The following is a 13,743-nucleotide window of genomic DNA, read 5'->3' as shown; positions in this document are numbered from 1 at the left end:
ACCCATAAAAATTCCAACTCAGTTCTTCACAGAGTTAGAAAGAATTTATCTGGAATAACAAAAAACCCAGGATAGCTAAAACTATTCTCAACAATAAAAGAAATTCTGGGGGTATCAGTATCCCTGACCTCAAGCAATACTACAGAGCAATAGTGCTAAAAAATGCATGGTATTGGTACAGTGACAGGCAGGTAGATCAATGGAACAGGATTGAAGATCCAGAAATGAACCCACACACCTATCTCCACTTGATCCTCGACAAAGGGGCTGAAAACATCCAATGTGAAAAAGATAGCATTTTCAACAAATGGTGCTGGTTCAACTGGAGGTCAGCATGCAGAAGAATGCGAATTGATCCATCCTTGTCTCTTTGTACTAAGCTCAACTCCAAATGGATCAAGGGCCTACACATAAAGCCAGACACTCTGAAGCTAATAGAAAAGAAACTGGGGAAGACCCTTTAGGACATCAGTACAGGGGTAAGATTTCTGAACAGATCACCTATAGCATATGCTCTATGATCATGAATTGACAAATGGAACCTCATAAAATTACAAAGTTTCTATAAGGCAAAGGCCACAATCAAAAGGACAAATGGGCAACCAACAAATTGGGAAGAGATCTTCACCAACCCTACATCAGATAGAGGGCTAATATCCAATATATAGAAAGAACTCAAGAAGTTAGACCCCAGAAAACCAAATAACCCTATTAAAAAATGAGGTTCAGAGTTAAACTAAGAATTTTCACCTAAAGAACTTCGGATAAAAGAGAAGAATCTTAAAACATGTTCAACTTTATTTGTCATTAGAGAAATGCAAATCAAAACAACCCTAATATTTCACCTTCCACCAGTCAGAATGGCTAAGATTAAAAATTGAGGAGACAGCAGGTGTTGTTGAGGATGTGGAGAAAGAGGAACACTACTCCACTGCTGGTGGGGTTGAAAATTGGTACAACTACTCTGGAAATCAGTCTGGTGTTTCCTTAGAAAACTGGGCACCTCAGTTCTGGAAGATCGTGCTATACCACTCCTGGGCATATACCCAGAGGATTCCCCAGCATGTAATAAGGATACATGTTCCACTATGTTCATAGCAGCCCTATTTATAATAGCCAGAAGCTGGAAAGAACCCACGTATCCCTCAACGTAAGAATGGATGCAAAAATGTGGTATATATGCACAATGGAGTACTATTCAGCCATTAGAAACAATGAATTCATTAAATTCTTAGGCAAAGGGATAGCACTGGAGAACATCATCCTAAGTGAGGTAAGCCAGTCTCAAAAGATCAATCATGCTACGCACTCACTAATAAGTCGGTATTAGCCTAGAATACTGGAATACCCAAAACATAATCCACACATCAAACGAGGTACAAGAAGAATGGAGGAGTGGCCCTTTGTTCTGGAAAGACTCAGTGTAGCAGTATAGGACAAAATCAGAACAGGGAAGTAGGAAGGGGTGGGTGGGAGAACAGGGGGAGGGAAGGGGCTGTACTGGCTAGTTTTGTGTGTCAACTTGACACAGGCTGGAGTTATCACAGAGAAATCAGCTTCAGTTGGGGAAGTGCCTCCATGAGATCCAACTGTGAGGCATTTTCCAAATTAGTGATCAAGGGCGAGGGCCCCTTGTGGGTGGTACCATCCCTGGGCTGGTATTATTGGGTTCTATAAGAGAGCAGGCTTAGCAAGCCAGGGGAAGCAAGCCAATATGGAACATCCCTCCAAGGTCTCTGCATCAGCTCCTGCTTCCTGACCTGCTTGAGTTCCAGTCCTGACTTCCTTTAGTGATGAACTTCAATGTGTAAGTGTAAACTCAATAAACCCTTTCCTCCACAACTTGCTTCTTAGTCATGATGTTTGTGCAGCAATAGAAACCCTGACTAAGACAAATTGGTACCAGCGTAGTGGGGTATTCCTCTGACTACCTGACCCTGTTTTGGGGAGGACTGTGGAAGGACTTTGGAACTTTGGGCTAGATTATCCATTCAGTGTGAAGAGCTCTGTGGAATGTTCTGTAAGAACTTGGAAGATAATGTTGGGAACAGTGCAGAAGATGGAGGCCTGGTTTGTGAAATTTCAGAGGGAAGATTAAAGATTCTTACAGTGGCCATGTTTTGATTGTGAAGATTCTGTTGTTTTGGTTAGCAGGGGCTGAAGAATCAGCTGTGATTAATAAGATACCTGAACCACTAAAGCAAACCTTTGTGTTACTGGGACTATTGATGCTGGTTAGCTGGAGCTAAGAAATTAGTGCTGATTAGGAAGAGACCAGCATCACTGAGATGAACTCTTCTTGGCAGTGTTTTCTGAGAGCACAGAGAGTGTGTTCCAGAGATAGCCACAGTTGTATTTTGTGCTGTGGCTGGACTTGGTAGGACTTGGTACAGTATAAGAGTCACCCAGATGGTACTGGTTTTGAAGGCATGAAAGGGTCATGAAGCAGAGCTGAGGCTCTTGGCACAGTGAGAGGCCACGGAAGGCCATTGGTGAAGGTGCAGCCTCAGTTACAATTATCAGCCCAGGACTTGAAGTGGTCATGCATAGGAGCATAGGCTTGTCACCATGAAGAGAGCCTGTGAAAGACTATTGGTGAAGCCTAATTACAGTGGAAGATAGCTGTGTTTTGGAGATACCAGTACCATGCAATGACCACCAAGAACAGCAGCAGCAGTGGAGTACAGGCAGCTGGAGCCTAGAAGACAAGCTGTGTGCTACAAAGGGCAGAGCTGGAGAAGTGATGCACGTACTTAGAGGTGCCCAGAAGATTGTGAGTTGGATCCCAGACATTGAACCATTGGAGTTTGAGTTTTGCTTTTGGTTGTGAGTGTGCCCTGATATGTTTCCCTCTTGTAGGAAGAAAGTATTTTAGTGGAGCCCACAGCTGAGAGACTTTGAATTTTTAAACGACTTTGAATTTTAAAGATATTGGACATTTTGAAGTGATTGAACGTTTAATGTGTAAAGACTGTGGAACTTTTAAAGTAATTTAGATCTTGGAGATGAATAAAAAAGTAAGGGTTGAGGCTTAATAGTGATGTTTTTTTGTGTGTCAAGTTGACAAGGTGTCAATTGTACTGGCTGGTTTTGTGTGTCAACTTGACACAGGCTGGAGTTATCACAGAGAAAGGAGCTTCAGTTTGGGAAGTGCCTCCATTAGATCCAACTGTGAGGTATTTTTTCAATTAGTGATCAAGTGGGGAGGGCCCCTTGTGGGTGGTACTACCTTTGGGCTGGTATTCTTGGATTCTGTAAGAGAGCAGGCTGAGCAAGCCAGGGGAATCAAGCCAGTAAGGAACATCCCTCCATGGCTTCTGCATCAGCTCCTGTTTCCTGACCTGCTTGAGTTCCAGTCCTTACTTCCTTTAGTGATGAACTGCAATGTGGAAGTGTAAGCTCAATAAACCCTTTCCTCCCCAACTTGCTTCTTGGTCATGATGTTTGTGCAGGAATAGAAACCCTGACTAAGACAGGGGCTTATGGGACTTTTGGGGAGTGGGGGGCCAGAAAAGGGGATATCATTTGAAATGTAAATAAAAAATATATCGAATAAAAAAAAAGAAAAAAGAAAATTGCCAGTATAGACATGTGACAAAAACTAATGAGTCAATCTTTAATTTCACTTTCATTTGATTTTCTCCTACTCATTAACAATAATTTATCCCCATGATTTCAATGTTTAAGACATACTTATGTTGAGTCAATACAATTTCATTTTAAATTTAAAGTACTGATAGAGTCTATTTTAGTATTTTTGTGTAGATTGTCTTTTTTTGAAAAGCGTGTTATTTTGTTGAAAAAGGAAGTATAAACATTTTTTGAAAAAAATTGAAGATTTGCATGGAAAATATTTCTGATAAAGAAGAAGGGATATATAGAAAAACAAGTCAAAGTTGACAACTTTCATGGAAAATTGAAGAGTAAATAGTAGCCAAAAAATTGTTAAATTAGTTGAAAAAGGAAGTAGAAACATTTTATGATAGAATTGAAGATTTACGTGGAAAGTATTTCTGATAATATTGTAGAAAAATTTAGAAAAACATGTTAAAATTAAAGATTATCATGGAAAATTTTATATAGATATAATAATGGTAGGTATAAAAGTATTACTAAATTAAATAAGTGGAATTATAAACATTTTCTGATAATTTTGAAGTTTTAAATGGAAAATATTTCTGATAAAATTCAAGAAATATATAGAAAAACATGTTACAATTAAAGATTATCATGGAAAATTATACAGGTAAAATGGTAGGCTTAAAAATAATTCTAAGTTGATTGAAAGTGGTATTATAAACATTTTCAGGTAAAATTGAAGATTTACATGGAAAAATTTCTGATAAAATTCAAGAAATATGTAGAAAACCATGCTAAAATTGACTATTTTATGGAAAATTTTACATATAAAATGGTAGACAAACAACTTTTCTAAATTAATTAAAGGTAGAATTAAAATATTTTGTGATAAAAATCAGAGATTTACATGGAAAACATTTCTGATAAAATAGTAGAAATATATAGGAAAGCATGTTAAAATTGAAGATTATCATGAAAAATAATGCAGATAAAATGAAAAATCCCTCAGCTCCCTACTGAGCACATACCCTCCTCACCCAGCTTGAGACAGAATCATCTGGGAAGTTAAAAGTGATAATGGATTCAAGTCTACACTGTCATTGCAAGTGTCTTAGACTTTGAATTTCGTTTTTACATTGCCTAATATATTATAAGCAATTTAGGTAAAGAGCAAAGGGTATAGAAAAGCCCCAGAATGTTAAAAAGTCTCTGCTGACATCACTGTTACTTCTGTGATCTAGTTTTCATTTAGACTTCTTAATGACACCATGTCGGATGGAATACAGTATCTTTAGATTTGGCAAAATACTTCAAGCCAAAGTAAGTTTCCTTGCCACATTTTCAGTACTATCTTTTCTCCACAGATGCTCCCCTTACATCGTCTTCCCTTTGAAGTAAACAAGCTTTGGAAATCTTCAGCAGAGAGGAATCACTCAAAGTGCAACAGTTTGTTTTGCTTATTGTGTGCTCATTTGGACGCTTTTAGATCGCTCAGACTGCAAAGAATTTCTGCATTCAAATATTTCACTAATGACTTAGGGCATAATAAATTTATAATTGTCTTGAATCTGAAACTGAAATATTAGCTCAGTTAAAATTATACCACCATTTAATCCTTGTAATAGGAGACAGTATAATACAGTGCATTGATTTTCAAGACATAATTTGCTGAGCACTAGAAGAGGTTTGGTGTTCCTAAAATATTTAAACTGTTCAGTAAAACATCGTCGTAATACGAAAATGGTTTCTGTTTCTTTGCATTTTCTTTCTTTGATAAATCTCTTGTATATTATTTCAAGGAATGCATGTATTTGATGTAATATATAGATTGCAGATACAGATATGACATGGTACTATTCAGAGTGCTGTGGTAAAAGAAGATGCACTCAGTTGTTTTTCTTCACACTATTCCAGGGACCAGCCAGGCAAGAATTGTCTACTAGTGCGATGGTAATACCAGGATGTGGCCACTCAGTGATGGGATTTGAATCCTACTCCACAGTAGGAAACCCATATCTGGTACTGAAAGCTTCATCCAAAGTTGGTGGTAAAATGATCAGAGGCCATAGTATGTGATTTTTATTAAATTCCTAAAACAAAGACTTGGCGATGAACGAATGAGACAACTAAATATAAAGACAGATCTTCCTAACTCCTAACTTCATACATGTAATATTTTCTTCTTTCTTCATGTCGAACCCAATCTGCCATTGATGAGAAACCCAATTTTAACTATTCCACTCAGTTTTTCTTTCTTGAAAGTGTGAAATTCCTAAAAGTGTCCTTTTGCAAAGTGGACCTTGCTTTAAGATTTTCCAGGCTTGCACTTAATCACATGCTATATTATCTGTGCCTTCAGTTATTTTACCTTTGAGTACATCCTCACATCAAAACAAGCTGGCAATACTCTCATAACCTCAATAATTTCACAGGTTTTTCTCTTTTCTTGGTAATTTCCTATATCATAAGGTGAGCTTAAACATTTTTGAATGAATTAATTATATCCAAATATGATATCTATAATAATTGCACATGTAAACATTACATATGACAAATTAATTGCATATTTGAGCATCTATCATATTTTTAATATTGTCAATTTAACCATTAAAATATTTTCTAAGTAAAGTTCAAAGTAATAATTTCCCTGAAACAATTATTTAACTGAGTATCATGCATGAATTATTATTTTTAAGAATGAGGAAAACAATATAAAACTATATTTTCATACTGATGTCAACTCTGCTAGCAACAGTTTAAAGCAAATATAGCTTCTCAGTCTGTCTGTATATGTGCATGATTGGAAGAAATAGTCTGTTGCTAAGATACCACATTCAAGAATATGTGGTTTATTTCTGTTCATTAACTACATGACTAGCTATATAAGGCTACACATTCACAAATACCAAATACAGACAAACCTTGAATTGAAACCATATGTTGATTCTTGGGTAAATTTCAAAGGGGATCAACCAAACTCTTGGGAAAGAAGTTATCATTTCCCTCTTTGTGGAATCACTTATACTATGAGTCATATGAAATTGCAAAAACAAATGTCAAGTACAAATACAAGCACAAGTAAATATACAATGACCCAAAGTATAACATACCTAAAAATAATAAAGGAATCACATGTGCTGAGACTAGATTGTGGGAAGCTTCTGGATTTGGTGGCAGAGTTAAGCTTCATACTAAGGTCAGTCTAAAATATGATAGCTCCATTTACTCAAACCTCAATACCACATACCTGCCAAGGTAAACTGTAATAATACTACAGCAGACTATGAAGGCCACTGCATTAAGAAGAGTAGGATTAAATCACTTAGCTGTTTATAGTGGCCCAATATCTAAAACAAGGAAACAAAAAGTCCTTGGAAACTTGTTAACATGGTATCTGTGTGTTTAGTGCTGAAAGAACTATGCTCTCTGTTTCTATTTTCTCCTATACTCAATCTGTGACACTTTGGCATTTTCCCCCTGTGCTGCCTCACACAGTACCTGCCATAAATCTTTATTATAGCATGTGTCATATTATAGTACTTATTAGTTTCTCCATCTTCTTCCCTCAAGCTTATGTTCTTAACCTCATTTTGAGCTGCAGAAACTTTACAAATTTGATTAAAGTTCTGGATTTAAGCCACTGGAAATGTAGTAGAATACAGTAATAATTTATAAGTACACATTCAAGACGTACACTGTTTGAATTTTAATTTCACCTCTTCCAGGCTTTTTGACCTGAGAAATGTTACTTAACCTTTGTCCCTCAGTTACTTTATCTGCAATATGGACATAAAAGGAATAGTACATATATGAGAGAATTGTGTCTACCTGATGTCACATACCTAAGAAGTGGTATATAGACAAGTATTTGTATACACTAATGACTTGCTTTGGAGGAAGACAAACCTTTTTCTTTCCTGGAGTATAAATTATTAACAAGAGATAGGTAGCATTGGTATTCCACTTCTAATGTCTATAATTTCTTGTTATAAAATTATCCACAATTTAAAAGAGGGAATTAGAGGTTTAGATTTTGAGAACCTCTTTATTCAAAAATGTTAAAAATTATGAATTTTACCTGAGATGAAATGCATTGGAAAACCCTCAGTTTGTCTCAAGATTCCAACCTATAGGGAGCTTACCTTTCTCCTGTTGTAGAAACTTTAAGTGTCTACTTTTGGCCTCATTAGGAAATAAAAAGTTTCCTTCCTGCACAATAAAGTAAATATTAGCATCTCTCCCTCTAGTTCTAATATTAGTCTACAGGAAACAATTTTGTTGCAGTGAGTAACCAATTTTGGCATAAAATCCTTTTGGCTAACTTAGATGATGTTCCAAATATGTGTGTTTGTTATTATCTATTGAAATATTATTGATATTTTAAGAGGAATAGAAAATGCTTAAATGATATATTTCTATACCCTTTGCCTTCCATTCCCAGTTGTTTTAATGAAAAGACTATAAAAGCTACTTTGAAGTATATAGCACAATTTTTTTGTTATTTTATTCATCTTCATTTACATTGTCATGGTAAAACATTTCCCAATTTTCCCCCTCCGCAAAGACCCCCAACCCCTCCTCTCCTCCTGCCTCCACGTATATGCCCCCCCCCACCCGACACACTCCCACCTCCCCTCCTCAGTTTCCCTTTGTTGGGGCTTCTGTTGAGCCTTTACCTGACCAAGGACCATTCCTCCCACTGATGCCCAACAAGGCCTTCCTCTGCCACATTTTTGACTGGAAACAGGTGTGCCCCTTGGTTGATGGTTCAGTCCTTGAGAGTCTTGGGGTGTCTGGGTGGCCAAAATCATTGTTCTTCCCATGGGGCTGTAAGCAGAGCTGAGAGAACTGAAGCATATTCTCCATGGGAAGAAGATGTGTCTGCTAGAATGTCCCTATCTGTACCTGCTAAGATTTTATTTATAACAGGATTCATTGATATTGGATTCCTTTTATCTATACAGAGACATCTTAATGGTTTTTTTTCAATATATTTTTTATTTACATTTCAAATGATTTCCCCTTTTCTAGCCCCCCACTCCCTGAAAGTCCCGTAAGCCCCCTTCTCTCCCCCTGTCCTCCCACCCACCCCTTCCCACTTCCCTGTTCTGGTTTTGCCAAATACTGCTTCACTGGGTCTTTCCAGAACAAGGGGCCACTCCTCCTTTCTTCTTGTACCTCATTTGATGTGTGGATTATGTTTTGGGTATTCCAGTTTTCTAGGTTAATATCCACTTATTAGTGAGTGCATACCATGGTTCACCTTTTGAGTCTGGGTTACCTCACTTAGTATGATGTTCTCTAGCTCCATCCATTTGCCTAAGAATTTCATGAATTCATTGTTTCTAATGGCTGAATTGTACTCCATTGTGTAGATATACCACATTTTTTTGCATCCACTCTTCTGTTGAGGGATACCTGGGTTCTTTCCAGCATCTGGAAATTATAAATAGGGCTGCTATGAACATAGTAGAGCATGTATCCTTATTACATGGTGGGGAATCCTCTGGATATATGCCCAGGAGTCGTATAGCAGGATCTTCTGGAAGTGAGGTGCCCAGTTTTTGGAGAAACCGCCAGACTGATTCTATAGCAGAATTTTTAAATTAAATTCCATAATCAGCATCAAAATCACTACAAAGCTTAGTTATAAATGCCCATATGCCTATCTAAGAGTGTCATCAAGAGTGCAGTGCACTAGAAATAATGGTGCTCTTAGTGTATAGTCTCCACCCACATTCCATCCTGTTTTTGTCTCCCTGCTTTGTTACCATAGTTGAAAAATACACATTAGAATAGCACTTCCTTGTTTAGAAAACATCAATGCCTCCTCCCTTTGTTATTCTCAAGACTCACTGTGCTTCTGATTACTTAGGCAGTTTTAAAATAAACTCATGAATGTCAACAAAGACTGTGATTCTAGAAGCTTAGAGTAAAATTTAGGATACTGCCTATTAGTCTATAATCTAGAAACATTTGAATCAGGTACTTGAAAAATTGCACTTTGAGAATGAATTAATTTCAAAACAAATGCCTTGGCCAGTACTTTAATCTGACTTTCAAAACCTTGATTTTATTGATCTACCTCTACAAGCCAAGTATGCTAAGGTACTTTAATGAATTATAACCTCATTGAGCACCTTTTCAGAGTCTAGAATTTGGAAAGAGCCTTTTCTAGGTGATTTCTAGAGTAGACATTGTAATTTCTCTCATATCTACTTATCACTAGTTTCTACAGTCACTACTTTTTCCTGCCCTTTTTTATCCATCCTTCATAGTATAAACAAATGTATCCTTCATTAATATTTATATTTATTTAACAGAAATTCTACTGTTAGGTTTTATTCAATTCTTCCTGAACCACAATAAGTTGCATAATCTAGCTAATTTTATTTTATATGTGCAGAGTGTAGATGGATATAAAGTAATTGAACCTTACTAGTTTCTTGAGTTTCATTTAGAACCAAATATCTAAAGTTGTAAAACTACTGGCCACATATGAGAGAAAATATGACATTTGCCCTTCTTTTTAAAATATATTTATTAATTCTTTGAGAATTCCATACAATGTATTTTGATCACATTTACTCTACAACACCTCTTGGATCCACCCACACCTCCCTACTGACTCAACCTATTGTCTTCTTTATCTTTTAGAGCCAAACAAATCCAGTTTATCTCATCCATACATTCTTATATATGTGACCTTTCCATGGAGCATAGTCAACTTCTCAGAAGATACATTTTTAAAGAAAATCGATTTTCCCTCCCCCAGAAGCCATTGCCAATAGTTCCTTAGATAGCAGTGGGAATTTGTTCTCATATGCCCTTTCTTTGCTCAGAATTTGAGCTTGCACATGACCTGTATGTTGTCACAAATATTGTGTACACACACACACACACACACACACACACACACACACACACATACATATATAACTGTCTTGTGTTTAGACAATATGTCCCTTGTGGTCACCAACCACTTCTGGCTCTTAAAATTCTTTTTACTCCCTTTGCCTCAATTATCTCTGAGCATTACGAGGCAGAACATGATACAAGTATTCCACTTAAGGCGGCCAACCTAACTGTGTCTCTATAGGTTGATCAGTCGTGAGTCTTTCTGTTATCTTTCATTTACTAAAAGAGATGTTTCTATGATGATGCTTAGGAGATGCATTAATCCATAAGTATAGCAATACATCATTAGGAGTCATTTTAATGTCCTGTCCATTTTTCAGGATAATAATAAGTTCTCAACTAGGCCTATAGCATTTCTAGCCACAACTTCTTGGTCTAGTAATGGTGACAGGTATAGATTTCATCTTGCGGAGCATTACTAAAATTCAATGAGAATATAGTAGGTTGGTACCATGATGTTCATGCTTATTATTTCACTAGGGAACCTATTGTTTAAGGATGTTTGGATTCAGCAGACTAGCAAGAACAGGGATTCATTCCATAGATCCTATAAATTAGCAAATAAATAAATAATTCTTGATTTTATTGTATTATGTAATATGTAACTTTGTGACTTCAAAAATGAAACATTTAGGCCATCTTTGCACCTGTGACTGAGCAGCCAGGTACAGACATGTACCTAGAGATCACATGAGTAGAAAATCACTTAGGGCATGGCCCACCAGGGCTCCACCTGCACTCAGGACCTGGGCAGCACCACAGGTGCCTGTGCACCTACCCTGCCAGGGGACATCTGCCCTACAGGGAGTCCAACAGATAGAGGGAGTCCCACATATAGATGTGAGGCCACCGCCATCTTTGTTCCTCTGACTCAGCACACGGGTGCAGCCAGGTACACAGAGATCACCCAATTATAAGACCACTTGGGACATGGCCTGCCAGGACCCCACCTGCTCTCAGGAACTGGGCAGCACCACCACAGCCTTCTGTGCACATAGTCTGCTTGGGGACATCTGTTCTGCAGGGAGTTCTGCAGTGAGAGGTGAGGCCACAATCTTCACTCCTGCAACTGAGCAGGCCATTACAGCCAGGAACACAGAGAACACCTGAGTGTAAGATCACTTGGGAATCTGTCTCCCTGGACCCCAACTGCACCCAGGAGCTGGGCAGAACCACAGCAATCTGTGTCATGGGAAAGCCAGTCACCCAGGGGTGCTGAGAAAGGCTTGCAGGCACACAGGGGGGACAAGCACCAACCAGTGACACCAGATCCAACTAACACCAGATGGCAACAGGCAAACATAGGAACATTACTAATAGAAATCAAGGCAATATGGCATCATCCAAATGCAATTCTCCCACAACAGCAAGTCTTGGATATCCCAAAACACCAGAAAATCAAAATTTGGATTTAAAATCACAGCTCATGATACAGAAAGAGGGCTTCAAGAAGGACATCAATAACTTCCTTAAAAATACAGGAGAACACAAGTAAACAGGGAGAATCCCTTAATGAACTAAAAAAAAGAAAAGAAAAGAAAAAAGAAAAACGAAAAAAACCAAGGTGAAGGAATTGAACAAAACCATCCAGGACCTAAAAATAGCGGTAGAAAAAAATAAAGAAATCACAAAGGGAAGCAAGCCTGGACGTAGAAAACTTAGGAAAGATGTCGGGAGTCATGGATCCAAGCATCAACAACAAGAATATAAGAGATAAAAGAGAGAATCTCAGATACAGAAGATACCATAGAAAGCATTGATACCACAGTCAAAGAAAATGAAAAATGCAAAAAGCTCCTGACCCAAAACATCCAGAAAATCCAGGACAAAATGAGAATACCAAACCTAAGGATTATAGGTATAAATGAGAGTAAAGATTTCTAACTTAAAGGGCCAGTAAATGTCTTCAACAAAATTACAGAAGAAAACTTTCATAACCTGAAGAAAGAGATGCCTATGAACATAGAAGAAGCCTACAGAACTCCAAACAGATAGGACCAGAAAAGAAATTTCTCCAGTCACATAATAATTAAAATGCCAAATGTACTAAACAAAGAAAGAATATCAAAAACAGTAAGAGAAAATGTCAAGGAACATATAAAGGTAGACCTATCAGAATTACACTGGACTTCTCTCCAGAGACTATGAAAGCCAGAAGAGCCTGGGCATATGTCATACAGACCCTAATAGAACACAAATGCCAACCCAGATTGCTATATCCAGAAGTTCTCTCAATACCATAGAGGGAGAAACCAACATATATCATGACAAAAACAAATTTACACAGTATCTTTCCACAAATCCAGCCCTTCAAATGATAATGAATGGAAAACAACAACAAAAGGAGGGAAACTACACATTAAAAGCAGGAAATTAATCTTCCTTCAACAAACCCAAAAGAAGATAACCACCCAAACATAAAAATTACATCAAAAATAGCAGGAAGCCACAATAACTATACCTTAATATCTCTTAACATCAATGAATTTAATTCATCAATAAAAAGATATAGACTAACAGATTGGATAGATGAAAACAGGAACCAACATTTTGTTGCATACAGGAAACACATCTCAGTGTCAAAGATAAGCACTACCTCAGACTGAAAGGCTGGAGAAAAGTTTTCCAAGCAAATGGTCCAAGGAAACATGCTGGAGTAGTCATTCTAATATCCAATGAAATAGACTTTTGACAAAAAGTCATCAAAAAAGACACAAAAGGACACTCTGGTGTACTCATCAAAGGAAAAATATACCAAGAGGAACTCTTAATTCTGAGCATCTATGCTCCAAATACAAGGGCAAACTCATTCATAAAAGAAACTTTACTAAAGCTAAAAGCACACATCACACCCCACGAAATAATTGTGGATAACTTCAACACCCCACTCTCCTCGATGGATAGAACAGGGAAACAAAAACTAAAAAGAGACACAGTTAAACTAACAGAAGTTTTGGACCAAATGTATTTAATAGATATCTATACAACATTTCATCCTGAATCAAAAGAATATACCTTCTTCTCAGCACCTCATGGTACCTTCTACAAAGCTGACCCTATATTTGGTCACCTAACAGACCTCAACAGATATAAGAAGAGCAAACTAATCCTGTGCTTCCTATTAGATCACTTTGGATTAAGGGTGGTCTTCAACAGCAACAAAAACAACAAAGAGCACACATACACATAGAAACTGAACAATGCTCTACTCAATGATACCTTGATCATGGAAGACATAGGGAAAGA

At 37.3% G+C, this 13,743-nt stretch overlaps 1 pseudogene; it reads left to right on the top strand.

Annotated features, from left to right (window-relative positions):
- The first annotated feature begins 5,526 nt into the window (after window positions 1-5,526).
- LOC127674713 (DDB1- and CUL4-associated factor 13-like) overlaps window positions 5,527-13,743 on the top strand; it is a 54,666-nt pseudogene continuing 46,449 nt past the window's right edge.

This window comes from Apodemus sylvaticus, chromosome X (genome assembly GCF_947179515.1).
Source record: "Apodemus sylvaticus chromosome X, mApoSyl1.1, whole genome shotgun sequence".
NCBI lineage: Eukaryota > Metazoa > Chordata > Mammalia > Rodentia > Muridae > Apodemus > Apodemus sylvaticus.
Note: the sequence above shows the minus strand (reverse complement) of the source record. Positions and strands in the feature narration are given on the sequence as shown.